This window comes from Eriocheir sinensis, unplaced genomic scaffold (assembly GCF_024679095.1).
Source record: "Eriocheir sinensis breed Jianghai 21 unplaced genomic scaffold, ASM2467909v1 Scaffold205, whole genome shotgun sequence".
NCBI lineage: Eukaryota > Metazoa > Arthropoda > Malacostraca > Decapoda > Varunidae > Eriocheir > Eriocheir sinensis.
In genome coordinates this window covers 353,033-369,796 of record NW_026111462.1, presented here as the reverse complement: position 1 = coordinate 369,796, position 16,764 = coordinate 353,033, and positions in this window count along the sequence as shown.

The following is a 16,764-nucleotide window of genomic DNA, read 5'->3' as shown; positions in this document are numbered from 1 at the left end:
GCGTTATTTGTATATGTTTTCTCATACAAATTTACATTATTTTATTGCTATTTTGTTTATTTATTTTGATACGAATTACATGATTATATGTGTATTTTGTACATATTTTTTATACGTATTTACATTACTTAATGTGTATTTTGTTTATATATTTTTAAACAAATCTACGTTATTATATGTATTTGAATAAATATTTTGATACAGATTTACATTATTTTATGTATTTTGTATGTACATTTCAATTCAAATTTAGCTTATTTAGCTGTATTTTGTATATATATTTTCATACAAATTTAATTACTTCTGTGTATTTTTGTATATAGTTTTATACAAATTTACGATATTTTTTGTGTATTTTGTATATTTATATTTATACAAATACACATTCTTTTACTGGTATTTTGTCTATTTATTTTGATACGATTTTTATGTGAATTTTGTATTCATTTTTTTATACGTATTTACTTCATTTTATGTGTATTTTGTATATATTTATATAGAAATCTACGTTATTTTATGTGTATTCGTATATATATTTTGAAACAAATTTACATTGTTTTATATGTATTTTTGAATATCTCTTTCAACACAAAATTACCTTACCATATATACCAAAATACACATAAAAAAATAAAATTTGTATTAAAATAAATATATAAAAAACACATACAATAAGGTAAATTTGTATTGAAATAGATATGCAAAACAATGTAAATTTGTTTCAAAATATATACGAATACACATAAAATAACGTAGATTTCTATAAAAATATATATACAAAATACACATAAAATGAAGTAAATACGTATAAAAAAATGTATACAAAATACACATAAAATAATGTAAAATCGCATCAAAATAAATATACAAAATACCAATAAAAGAATGTGTATTTGTATAAATATAAATATACAAAATACACATAAAATAACATAAATTTATATAAAACTATAAACAAAAATACACAGAAGTATTTTAATTTGTATGAAAATAGATATACAAAATAAGGTAAATTCGTTTCAAATTCAATAAACAAAATTCAGATAAGAGAACGTATATTTGTAGAAAAAAATAAATATACAAAATACACATGTATTTTGTATACCTATTTTCACACAAATTTAATTACTTCTGTGTATTTTTGCATATAGTTTTATTTAAATTTACGTTATTTTATTTGTATTTTGTATATTTATATTTATACAATACACATTCTTTTATTAGTATTTTGTTTATTTATTTTGATACGAGTTTACATAATTTATGTGTATTTTGTATACCTTTTTTTATACGTATTTACTTCATTTTATGTGTATTTTGTATATTTATTTTCATAGAAATCTACGTTATTTTATGTGTATTCGTATATATATTTTGAAAAAAATTTACGAATTTACCTTATTGTATGTGCATTTTGTATATTTATTTTAATACAAATTCAAATATATTATGTGTGTCTTGGTATATATATTTTTATAAAAAATGCGTTATTTTATGGGTATTTTGCATCTTAATTTTCATCCAAATTTACATTATTTTATTAATATTCTGTGTATTTATTTTGATACGATTTTATATTATTCTATTTGTGTTTTGTATATATTTTTTTATACATATTTACATTATTTAATGTGTATTTTTTATATATTTTTTATACAAATTTACGTTATTTTAAGTGTATTTGTTTATATATTTTCATTCAAATTTACATTATTTTATGTGTATTTTGTAAATGTATTTCAATACAAATTTACCTAACTTTATGTGTATTTTGTATATTTATTTTCATACAAATTAAAATTATTTTTGTGTATTTTTGTATATAGTTTTATACAAATTTAGGTGATTTTATGTGTATATTGTATATCTATTTTCATACGAATACACATTCTTTTATTGATATTTTGTTTATTTATTTTGACGCGAATTTACATTATTTAATGTGTATTTTATTTATATATTTTTATACGTGTTTACATCATTGGATGTATATTTTGTATATATATTTCTATAGAAATCTACGTTGATTTATGAGTATTCGTATATAGATTTTGAAATAAATTTATACTGTTTTATGTGTATTTTGCATATTTTTTCAATACAAATTTGCCTTATTGTATATGCATTTTGTATATTAATTTTAATACAAATTTAATTATGCTATGTGTATTTTTGTCTATGTATTTTTATAAAAATATGCTTTATTTTATGGGTATTTTGCATTTTTATTTTCATACAAATTTACATTATTTTATTTATATTGTTTTTTTTTTAACAATTTTACATTATTCTATGTGTATTTTGTATATCTATTTTTATACGTATTTACTTAATTTTATGTGTAATTTGTATATATATTTATATAGAAATCTACGTTATTTTATATATATTTTGAAACAAATTTACATTGTTTTATATGTATTTTTGCATATCTCTTTCAATAGAAGTTTACCTTTTTGTATGTGCATTTTGTATATTTATTTGAATACAAATTTAAATATTTTATGTGTATTTTGGTATATATATTTCTATAAGAAATGCGCTATTTGATGGGAATTTTGCATCTTTATTTTCATACAAATTTACATTATTTTATTAATATTCGGTGTATTTATTTTGATACGATTTCACATTATTCTATTTGTTTTTTGTATATATATATATATTTTATATATATTTACATTATTTAATGTGTATCTTGCATATATATTTCATACAAATTTATTATCTATTATTTATTTTCATACAAATACACATTCTTTTCATGATATTTTGTTTATTTATTTTGACACGAATTTACCTAGATATGTATTTTGTATATATATTTCTATACGTATTTACATAATTTCATGTGTATTTTGTATATATATTTCTATAGAAATCTACGTTATTTTATGTGTATTCGTATATATATTTTGAAACAAATTTACTTTGTTTTATATGTATTTTTGAATATCTCTTTCAATACATATTTACCTTACTGTATATGCATTTTGTATATTTATTTCAATAAAAATTTTAATATTTTATGTGTATTTTGTTATATATATTTTTATAAAAAATGCGCTATTTTATGGGAATTTTGCATCTTAATTTTCATACAAATTTACATTATTTTATTAATATTTTCTGTATTTATTTTGATACGATTTTACATTATTTTATTTGTGTTTTCTATATATTTTTTTATACATATTTACATTATTTAATGTGTTTTTTGTATATATATTTGATACATATTTACGTTATTTTAAGTTATTTTATGTGTATTTGTTTATATATTTTGACACAAATTTGCAATATTTTATGGGTATTTTGTGTATATATTTCAAAAGAAATTTACTTAGTTTTATGTGTATTTTGAATATCTATTTTCATACAAACTCAAATTATTTTTATGTATTTTTGTATATATTTCAATACAAATTTTAGTTATGTTATGTGCATTTGGTAAATCTATTTTCATTCAAATATATATTATTTTATTGGTATTTTGTTGATTTATATTGATATGAGTTTACATTATTTTATATGTACTTTTTATATATATTTTTATACGCATTTACATTATTTAATATTTATTTTGAATATATAATTTTATACAAATTCATGGTATTTTATGTGTATTTGTATATATATTTTCATATAAATTTTTATTATTTTATGTGTATTTTGTACATATATTTCATTACAAATTTACCTTATTTTATGTTTATTTTGTTTGTGTATTTTGTAAATTTATATTTATACAAATACACATTCTTTTATTGGTATTTTGTTTATTTATTTTGTTTCGAATTTACATTATTTTATGTGTATTTTGTTTACATTTTTTTATACGTATTTACTTAATTTTATGTGTATATTGTATATATATTTCTATAGAAATCTACGTTATTTTATGTGTATTCGTATATATATTTTGAAACAAATTTACATTGTTTTATTTGTATTTTTGCATATCTCTTTCAATAGAAGTTTTCCTTATTGTATGTGCATTTTGTATATTTATTTCAATACAAATATAAATATTTTATGTGTATTTTGGTATATATATTTTTATAAGAAATGCGCTATTTGATGGGAATTTTGCATCTTTATTTTCATACAAATTTACATTATTTTATTAATATTCGGTGTATTTATTTTGATTCAATTTTACATTATTCTATTTGTTTTTTGTACATATATTTTTGTGTATTTTTGTATATAGTTTTATACAAATTTAGGTGATTTTATGTGTATATTGTATATCTATTTTTATACAAATACACATTCTTTTATTGATATTTTGTTTATTTATTTTGACGCGAATTTACATTATTTAATGTGTATTTTATATATATATTTTTATACGTGCTTACATCATTTGATGTGTATTTTGTATATATATTTGTATAGAAATCTACGTTGATTTATGAGTATTCGTATATAGATTTTGATATAAATTTACACTGTTTTATGTGTATTTTGCATATTGTTTCAATACAAATTTACCTTATTGTATATGCATTTTGTATATTAATTTTAATACAAATTTAATTATGCTATGTGTATTTTTGTATATGTATTTTTATAAAAATATGCTTTATTTTATGGGTATTTTGCATTTTTATTTTCATACAAATTTACATTACTTTATTTATATTCTGTTTATTTTTTTTTAAACAATTTTTCATTATTCTATGTGTATTTTGTATATCTATTTTATTACGTATTTACTTAATTTTATGTGTATTTTGTATATATATTTTTATAGAAATCTACGTTATTTTATGTGTATTCGTATATATATTTTGAAACAAATTTACATTGTTTTATATGTATTTTTGCATATCTCTTTCAATAGAAGTTTACCTTTTTGTATGTGCATTTTGTATATTTATTTCAATACAAATTTAAATATTTTATGTGTATTTTGGTATATATATTTTTATAAGAAATGCGCTATTTGATGGGAATTTTGCATCTTTATTTTCATACAAATTTACATTATTTTATTAATATTCGGTGTTTTTATTTTGATACGATTTCACATTATTCTATTTGTTTTTTGTATATATATTTTTTATACATATTTACATTATTTAATGTGTATCTTGCATATATATTTCATACAAATTTATTATCTACTATTTATTTTCATACAAATACACATTCTTTTCATGATATTTTGTTTATTTATTTTGACACGAATTTACCTAGATATGTATTTTGTATATATATTTTTATACGTATTTACATAATTTCATGTGTATTTTGTATATATATTTCTATAGAAATCTACGTTATTTTATGTGTATTCGTATATATATTTTGAAACAAATTTACTTTGTTTTATATGTATTTTTGAATATCTCTTTCAATACATATTTACCTTATTGTATATGCATTTTGTATATTTATTTCAATACAAATTTAAATATTTTATGTTTTTATAAAAAATGCGCTATTTTATGGGAATTTTGCATCTTTCTTTTCATACAAATTTACATTATTTTATTGATATTCTGTGTATTCATATTGATAGGATTTTACATAATTCTATTTCTTTTTTGTATATATTTTTTATACACATTTACATTATTTAATGTGTATCTTGCATATATATTTTATACAAATTTACGTTATTTTAAGTGAAATACACTTAAAATAACGTAAATTTGTATAAAATATATATGCAAGATAAACATTAAATAATGTAAATATATAAAAAAATTCTATAAAAAGCGCATTTTATAAAAATATATATACCAAAATACACATAAAATATTTAAATTTATATATTTCATTCAAATTTACATTATTCTATGTGTATTTTGTATATGGATTTCAATACAAATTTACCTAATTTTATGTGTATTTTGTATATTTCTTTTCATACAAATTTTAAATATTTTTGTGTATTTTTGTATATAGTTTTATACAAATTTAGGTTATTTTATGTACGCATTTACATTATTTAATGTGTGTTTTGTATATATATTTTTATGCAAATTTACTTTATTTTATGTGCATTTTTGTACCTATATTTTTTTAGAAATTTGCGTTAATTTATGTGTATTTATATATGTTTTCTCATACAAATTTACACTACTTTATTCCTATTTTGTTTATTTATTTTGATACGAATGAAAATACATATACAAAATATACATAAACTAAACTAAATTTGTATTGAAATATATATACAAATTACATAAAATAATGTAAATTTGTATCAAAATATTTTAACAGATGCGCATAAAATAACGTAAATTTGTTTTAAAATATACAAAATACAAAACACAAAAAGAATAATGTAAAATCGTATCAAAATAAATACACAGAATATTAATAAAACAATGTAAATTTGTATGAAAATAAAGATGCAAAATACCCATTAAATAACGCATTTTTTATAAAAATATATATACCAAAATACACATGAAAAAATTAATTTGTATTAAAATAAATATACAAAATACATACAATAAAATAAATCTGTATTGAAAAGATATGCAAAATACATATAAAACAATGTAAATTTCAAATATATACGAATACACATCAAATAAGGTAGATTTTTATAAAAATATATATACAAAATACACATAAAATTAAGTAAATACGCATAAAAAAATGTATACAAAATACACATGAAATAATGTAAACTCGTATCAAAATAAATAAACAAAATACCAATAAAAGAATGTGTATTTATAAATATAAATATACAAAATACACATAAAATAACGTAAGTTTGTATAAAACTATACAAAAATACACAGAAGTAATTAAATTCGTATGAAAATAGCTATACAAAATACAGATAAAATAAGCTAAATTTGAATTGAAATGTATATACAAAATACAATATTTTATGTGTAATTTGTGTTTGTATTTAGGTTATTTTATGTGTATTTTGTATATATATTTTCATCCAAAATTACATTATTTTATTAGTATTTTCTTAATTTAACTCGATACGAATCTAGATTATTTCATAGGTATTTTCTATACATATTTTCATACTCATTTACATTATCTAATGTGTGTTTTGTATATATATTTTTTTGCAAATTTATTTTATGTTCATTTTTGTACATATATTTTTATAGAAATCTACGTTATTTTATGTGTATTCGTATATATATTTTGAAACAAATTTACATTTTTTATATGTATTTTGCATATCTATTTCAATACAAATTTACCTTATTGTATGTGCATTTTGTATATTTATTTTAATACAAATTGAAATATTTTATGTGTATTTTGGTATCAATAATTTTATAAAAAATGCGTTATTTTATAGGTATTTTGCATCTTAATTTTCATACAAATTTACATTATTTTATTAATATTCTGTGTATATATTTTGATACGATTTTACATTATTCTATTTGTGTTTTGTATATATTTTTTTATACATATTTACATTATTTAATGTGTATTTTGTACATATATTTCATACAAATTTACGTTATTATATGTGTATTTGTTTATATATTTTCTTTCAAATTAACATTATTTTATGTGTATTTTGTATATGTATTTCAATACAAATTAACCTAATTTTATTTATTTTCAAACAAATATAAATTATTTTTGTTTATTTTTTTATATATTTTCATACAAATTATCGTTATTTTATGTGTATTTTGTATATTTATTTTTTCTACAAATATACGTTCTTTTATCTGAATTTTGTTTATTGAATTTGAAACGAATTTACCTTATTTTGTATATCTATTTTCATACAAATTAAAATACTTTTGTGTATTTTTGTATATAGTTTTATATAAATTAACGTTATTTTATGTGTATTTTGTATATTTATATTTATACAAATACACATTCTTTTATTGGTATTTTGTATATTTATTTTGATGCGAATTTACATTATTTTATGTGTATTTTGTATAAATTTTTTTATACGTATTTACTTCATTTTATGTGTATTTTGTATATATATTTTTAAAGAAATCTACGTTATTTTATGTGTATTCGTATATATATTTTGAAACAAATTTACATTGTTTTATATGTATTTTGCATATCTATTTCAATACAAATTTACCTTATTGTATGTGTTTTTTATATATTTATTTTAATACAAATTTAATTTTTTGATGTGTATTTTGGTATATATATTTTTATAAATAAAAAAAATGCGTTATTTTATGGGTATTTTCCTTCTTTATTTTCATACAAATTTACATTATTTTATTAACATTATGTGTATTTATTTTGATACGATTTTACATTATTCTATTTGTGTTTTGTACATATTTTTTTATACAAATTTACGTTATTTTAAGTGTATTTGTTTATGTATTTTCATTCAAATTTACATTATTTTATGTGTATTTTGTGTGTGTATTTCAATACAAATTTACCTAATTTTATGTGTATTTTGTATATTTATTTTCATACAAATTTAAATTTTTTTGTGTATTTTTGTATATAGTTTGATACAAATTTAGGTTATTTTATGTGTATTTTGTATATCTATTTTCATACAAATACACATTCTTTTATTGATATTTTGTTTATTTATTTTGACATAATTTTATGTGAATTTGTTTTCATTTCACACAAATTTACATTATTTTATGTATTTTGTACATGTATTTAAATAAATTTAACTAATTATATGTATTTTGTATATCTATTTTCATACAAATTGAAATTTATTTTTTGTTTTTGTATATTTTATTCAAATTTTCGTAATCTTATAAAATATATATACAAAATACATAAAATATTTAAATTTGTATTGAAATAAATATACAAATGCATACAATAATAAACTTCTATTGAAAGAGATATGCAAAATACATATAAAACAATGTAAATTGTTTCAAAATATATATACGAAAACACATAAAATAACGTAGATTTCTATAAAATATATATACAAAATACACATAAAATTATAAATACGTATAAAAATGTAAACAAAATACACATAAAATAATATAAATTGAAACAAAATAAATAAACAAAATACCAATAAAAGAATGAGTATTTGTTCTGTGTATTTTGTATATAGTTTTATACAAATTTACGATATTTTATGTATTTTGTATATTTATATTTATACAAATACACATTCTTTTACTGGTATTTTGTTTATTAATTTTTATACGAATTTTATCTGTATTTTGTATGAATTTATTTATACATATTTACTTCATATTATGTGTATTTTGTATATATTTTTATAGAAATCAACGTGATTTTATGTGTATTCGTATATATATTTTGAAACAAATTTACATTGTTTTATATGTATTTTGCATATCGATTTCAATACAAATTTACCTTACAGTATGTGCATTTTTTATATTTATTTTAATACAAATTTTAATATTATATGTGTATTTTGGTATATATATTTTATAAAAACTGCGTTATTTTATGGCTATTTTGCATCTTTATTTTCATACAAATTTACATTATTTTATTAATATTCTGTGTATTTATTTTGATACGATTTTACATTATTCTATTTGTGTTTTGTATATATTTTTTTATACATATTTACATTATTTAATTAGTATTTTGTATATATATTTGATACAAATTTACGTTATTTTAAGTGAATATGTTTATATATTTTCATTCAAATTTCCATTATTTTATGTGTCTTTTGTATATGTATTTCAATACAAATTTACCTATTTTTATGTGTATTTTGTATATTTATTTTCATACAAATTTAAATTATTTTTGTGTATTTTTGAATATAGTTTTATACAAACTTAGGTTATTTTATGAGTATTTTGTATATCTATTTTCATACAAATACTCATTCTTTTATTGATATTTTTTTTATTTATTTTGACGAGAATTTAAATTATTTAATGTGTATTTTGTATATATATTTTTATACGTATTTACATCATTTCATGTGTATTTTGTATATATATTTACATAGAAATCTACGTTATTTTATATATATTCGTATATAGATTTTTAAACATTTACACTTTTATGTGCATTTTGTATATTTTTTCAATACAAATTTACCTTATTGTACGTGCATTTTGAATATTATTTTTAATACAAATTTAATTATTCTATGTGTATTTTTGTATATGTATTTTTAAAAAAATATGCTTTATTTTATGGGTATTTTGCATTTTTATTTTCATACAAAATTACATTATTTTATTGATATTCTGTGTATTTTTTTTAATACGATTTCACATTATTCTATGTATATTTTGTATATCTATTTTATACAAATGTACGTTATTTTATGTGATTTTGTTTTCATTTAAATACAAATTTAACTAATTATATGTGTATTTTGTATATCTATTTTCATACAAATTGAAATTTATTTTTTAGTTTTTTTGTATATATTTTTATTCAAATTTTCGTAATTTTATTTGTATTTTGTATATTTATTTTCCTACAAATATACGTTCTTTGATCGGAATTTTGTTTATTTATTTTGATACGAATTTTTTTTTTTTGTAGGTGTATTTGATATATATATTTTTATACTTATTTACATAATTTTATATGTATTTTGAATATATATTATCATAGAAATTTACTCTATATGTTTATACAAAAAAACACAAAAATAATTTAAATTTGTATGAAAATAAATATACAAAATATACATAAAATTAGGTAAATTTGTATTTAAATACATATACAAAATACACTTAAAATAATGTAAATTTTAATGAAATTATATAAACAAATACACTTAAAATAACGTTAATTTGTATAAAATATATGTAAAAAATACACATTAAATAATGAAAATATGTATAAAAAAATATATACAAAACACAAATAGTATAATATAAAATCGTATCAAAATATATACACAGAATATTAATAAAATAATATACATTTGTATGAAAATTAAGATGCAAAATACCTTTAAAATAACGCATTTTTTATAAAATTATATATAGCAAATTACACATAAAATATTTGAATTTGTATTAAAATAAATATACAAAATGCACATACAATAAGGAAAATTTGTATTGAAATAGATATGCAAAATACATATAAAACAATGTAAATTTGTTTCAAAATATATATACGAATACACATAAAATAACGTAGATTTCTATAAATATATATATACAAAATACAAATAAAATTAAGTTAATACGAATCAAAAATGTATACAAAATACACATAAAATAATGTAAATTCGTATAAATATAAATAAACAATATACCAATAAGAGAGTGTGTATTTGTATAAATATAAATATACAAAATGCACATAAAATAACTTGAATTTGTATAGAACTATATACAAAAATACACAGAAGTAATTAAATTTGTATGAAAATAGATATACAAAATACACACAAAATAAGCTAAATTTGAATTGAAATATATATACAAAATACATAAAATAAAGTAAATTCGTTTCAAAATATTTTTAACAAATACACATATAATAACGTAAATTTGTAAAAAAATATATAAACAAAATACACATTAAGTAATGTAAATACGTTTAAAAAAATATTTACCCAAAACACAAATAATCAAGTCATTCGTATCAAAATAAATTAACAAAAACCTAATTAAATAATGTAAATTTGTATGAGAAAACATATACAAAATACACATAAAATAACGTTTTAAGTTTCTATAAAAATATATGTACAAAAATGCACATAAAATTAGTTTGCATAAAAAAATATATACAAAACACACATTAGATAATGTAAATGAGTATAAAAATATGTATACAAAATACCTATGAAATAATCTAAATTCGTATCGAGTTAAATTAAGAAAATAGCAATAAAATAATGTAATTTTGGATGAAAATATATATAGAAAACACACATAAAATAGCCTAATTACAATTACAAATATACACATTAAATAATCTAATATTGAATGAAATAAATATACAAAATAAACATAAAATAAGGTATATTTGTAATAAAATATATGTAAGAATACACATAAAATAATATTAATTTGTATGAAAATATATATACAAATACATATAAAATAACATGAATTTGTATTAAATTTGTTTCAAAATATATACGAATACACACAATAAAATAACGTAAATTTTTATGAAAATGTATATATAAAATACACATAAAATAATTTAAATACGTAGAAAAATATATATACAAAATACACATAAAATAATGTAAATTCGTAAAAAATTAAATACACAAAATTCCAATAAAAAAATGTATATTTGTAGGAAAATATATATACAAAAAACAAATAAAATAACTAAAATTTGTATAAAAATATATACAAAAATACACAAAAATAATTTAAATTTGTTTGAAAATAGATATGCAAAATACACATAAAGTTAGGCAAATTTGTATTGAAATACATATACAAAACTCACATAAAATAATGTAAATTTGTATGAAAATATATAAACAAATACATATAAAATAACGTAAATTTGGATAAAATATATATACAAAATATACATTAAATATTTTAAATATGTTATAAAAATATATTATATTATATATATTTTTATTGATATTTGCGTTATTTATGTGTATTTTGTATATGTTTTCTCATAGAAATTTACATTATTTTATTGGTATTTTGTCTATTTATTTTGATACGAATTACATGATTATTTGTGTATTTTGTACATTTTTTTATACGTATTTACATTATTTAATGTGTATTTTGTTTATATATTTTTATACAAATTTACGTTATTATATGTGTATTTGTATAAGTATTTTGATACAAATTTACATTATTTTATGTATTTTGTATATATATTTCAATTCAAATTTATCTTATTTTATGTGTATTTTGTATATCTATTTATTTTAATACAAAATCAAATATTTTATGTTTTTTCGTATATATATTTTTTTATAAAAAATGCGTTATTTTATGGGTATTTTGCATCTTAATTTTCTTACAAATTTACATTATTTTATTAATATTTTCTGTGTTTATTTTGATACGATTTTACATTATTCTGTTTGTGTTTTGTATATATATATTTTTATACATATCTACACTATTTAACGTGTATTTTGTATATATATTTGATACAAATTTACGTTATTTTAAGTGTATATGTTTATATATTTTCATTCAAATTTCTATCATTTTATGTGTATTTTGTATATGTATTTCAATACAAATTTACCTAATTTTATGTGTATTTTGTATATTTATTTTCATACAAATTTAAATTATTTTTGTGTATTTTTGTATATAGTTTTAAACAAACTTAGGTTATTTTATGAGTATTTTGTATACCTATTTTCATACAAATACACATTCTTTTATTGATATTTTGTTTATTTATTTTGACGAGAATTTAAATTATTTAATGTGTATTTTGTATATATATATTTTTATACGTATTTACATCATTTCATGTGTATTTTGTATATATATTTATATAGAAATCTACGTTATTTTATGTGTATTCGTATATAGATTTTTAAACAAATTTACACTTTTATGTGCATTTTGTAAATTTTTTCAATACAAATTTACCTTATTGTACGTGCATTTTGTATATTAATTTTTAAAAAAATTTAATTATTCTATGTGTATTTTTGTATATGTATTTTAAAAAAAATATGCTTTATTTTATGGGTATTTTGCATCTTTATTTTCATACAAAATTTTATCATTTTATTGATATTCTGTGTATTTTTTTGATACGATTTTACATTATTCTATGTATATTTTGTATATCTATTTTATACAAATGTACGTTATTTTATGTGAATTTGTTTTCATTTCATACAAATTTACATTATTTTATGTGAATTTTGTACATGTATTTAAATACAAATTTAACTAATTATATGTGTATTTTGTATAATCTATTTTCATACAAATTGAAATTTACTTTTTAGTTTTTTTGTATATATTTTTATTCAAATTTTCGAAATTTTATGTGTATTTTGTATGTTTATTTTCCTATAAATATACGTTCTTTTATCGGAATTTTGTTTATTTATTTTGATACGATTTTTTTTTTAGGTGTATTTGATATATATATTTATATACTTATTTACATAATTTTAAATGTATTTTGAATATATATTATCATAGAAATTTACTCTATATGTTTATACAAAAAAACAGAAAAATAATTTAAATTTGTATGAAAATAAATATACAAAATATACATAAAATTAGGTAAATTTGTATTTAAATACATATACAAAATACACTTAAAATAATGTAAATTTGAATGAAATTATATAAACAAATACACTTAAAATAACGTTAATTTGTATAAAATATATATAAAAAATACACATTAAATAATGAAAATATGTATAAAAAATATATACAAAACACAAATAGTATAATATAAAATCGTATCAAAATATATACACAGAATATTAATAAAATAATGTACATTTGTATGAAAACTAAGATGCAAAATACCTTTAAAATAACGTATTTTTTTTAATTATATATAACAAAATACACATCAAATATTTGAATTTGTATTAAAATAAATATACAAAATACAAATACAATAAGGTAAATTTGTATTGAAATAGATATGCAAAATACATATAAAACAATGTAAATTTGTTTCAAAATATATATACGAATACACATAAAATAACGTAGATTTCTATAAATATATATATATATAAAATGCAAATAAAATTATGTTAATACGAATCAAAAATTAATACAAAATACACATAAAATAATGTAAACTCGTATAAATATAAATAAACAAAATACCAATAAGAGAGTGTGTATTTGTATAAATATAAATATACAAAATGCACATAAAATTACTTGAATTTGTATAAAACTATATACAAAAATACACAGAAGTAATTAAATTTGTATGAAAATAGATATACAAAATACACACAAAATAAGCTAAATTTGAATTGAAATATATATACAAAATACATAAAATAAAGTAAACTCGTTTCAAAATATTTTTAACAAATACACATATAATAACGTAAATTTGTAAAAAAATATATAAACAAAATACACATTAAGTAATGTAAATACGTATAAAAAAATATTTACCCAATACACAAATAATCAAGTCATTCATATCAAAATAAATAAACAAAAAACTAATTAAATAATGTAAATTTGTATGAGAAAACATATACAAAATACACATAAAATAACGTTTTAAGTTTCTATAAAAATATATGTACAAAAATGCACATAAAATTAGTTTGCATAAAAAAATATATACAAAACACACATTAGATAATGTAAATGAGTATAAAAATATGTATATAAAATACCTATGAAATAATCTAAATTCGTATCGAGTTAAATTAAGAAAATAACAATAAAATAATGTAATTTTGGATGAAAATATATATAGAAAACACACATAAAATAACCTAAATACAAATACAGATATACACGTTAAATAATTTAAAATTGAATGCAATAAATATACAAAATAAACATAAAATATGGTAAATTTGTAATAAAATATATGTAAGAATGCACATAAAATAATATAAATTTGTATGAAAATATATATACAAATACACATAAAATAACATGAATTTGTATAAAATTTGTTTCAAAATATATACGAATACACACAATAAAATAACGTAAATTTTTATGAAAATGTATGTACAAAATACACATAAAATAATTTAAATACGTAGAAAAATATATATACAAAATACACATAAAATAATATAAATTCGTAAAAAATTAAATACACAAAATTCCAATAAAAAAATGTATATATGTAGGAAAATATATATACAAAAAACAAATAAAATAACTAAAATTTGTATAAAAATATATACAAAAATACACAAAAATAGTTTAAATTTGTTTGAAAATAGATATGCAAAATACACATAAAGTTAGGCAAATTTGTATTGAAATACATTTACAAAACTCACATAAAATAATGTAAATTTGTATGAAAATATATAAACAAATACATATAAAATAACGTAAATTTGGATAAAATATATATACAAAATATACATTAAATATTTTAAATATGTTATAAAAATATATTATATTAAATATATTTTTACTGATATTTGCGTTATTTATGTGTATTTTGTATATGTTTTCTCATAAAAATTTACATTATTTTATTGGTATTTTGTCTATTTATTTTGATACGAATTACATGATTATTTGTGTATTTTGTACATTTTTTTATACGTATTTACATTATTTAATGTGTATTTTGTTTATATATTTTTATACAAATTTACGTTATTATATCTGTATTTGTATAAGTATTTTGATACAAATTTACATTATTTTATGTATTTTGTATATATATTTCAATTCAAATTTAGCTTATTTTATGTGTATTTTGTATATCTATTTATTTTAATACAAAATCAAATATTTTATGTTTTTTCGTATATATATTTTTTTAAAAAATGCGTTATTTTATGGGTATTTTGCATCTTAATTTTCATAAAAATTTACATTATTTTATTAATATTTTCTGTATTTATTTTGATACGATTTTACATTATTTTATTTGTGTTTTGTATATTTTTTTTTATACATATTTACATTATTTAATGTGTTTTTTGTATATATATTTGAAACAAATTTACGTTATTTTAAGTCTATATGTTTATATATTTTCATTCAAATTTACATTATTTTATGTGTATTTTGTATATGTATTTCAATACAAATTTACCTAATTTTATATGTTTTTTGTATATTTATTTTCATACAAGTTTAAATTATTTTTGTGTATTTTTGTTTATAGTTTTATACAAATTTTGGTTATTTTATGTGTATTTTGTATATCTAT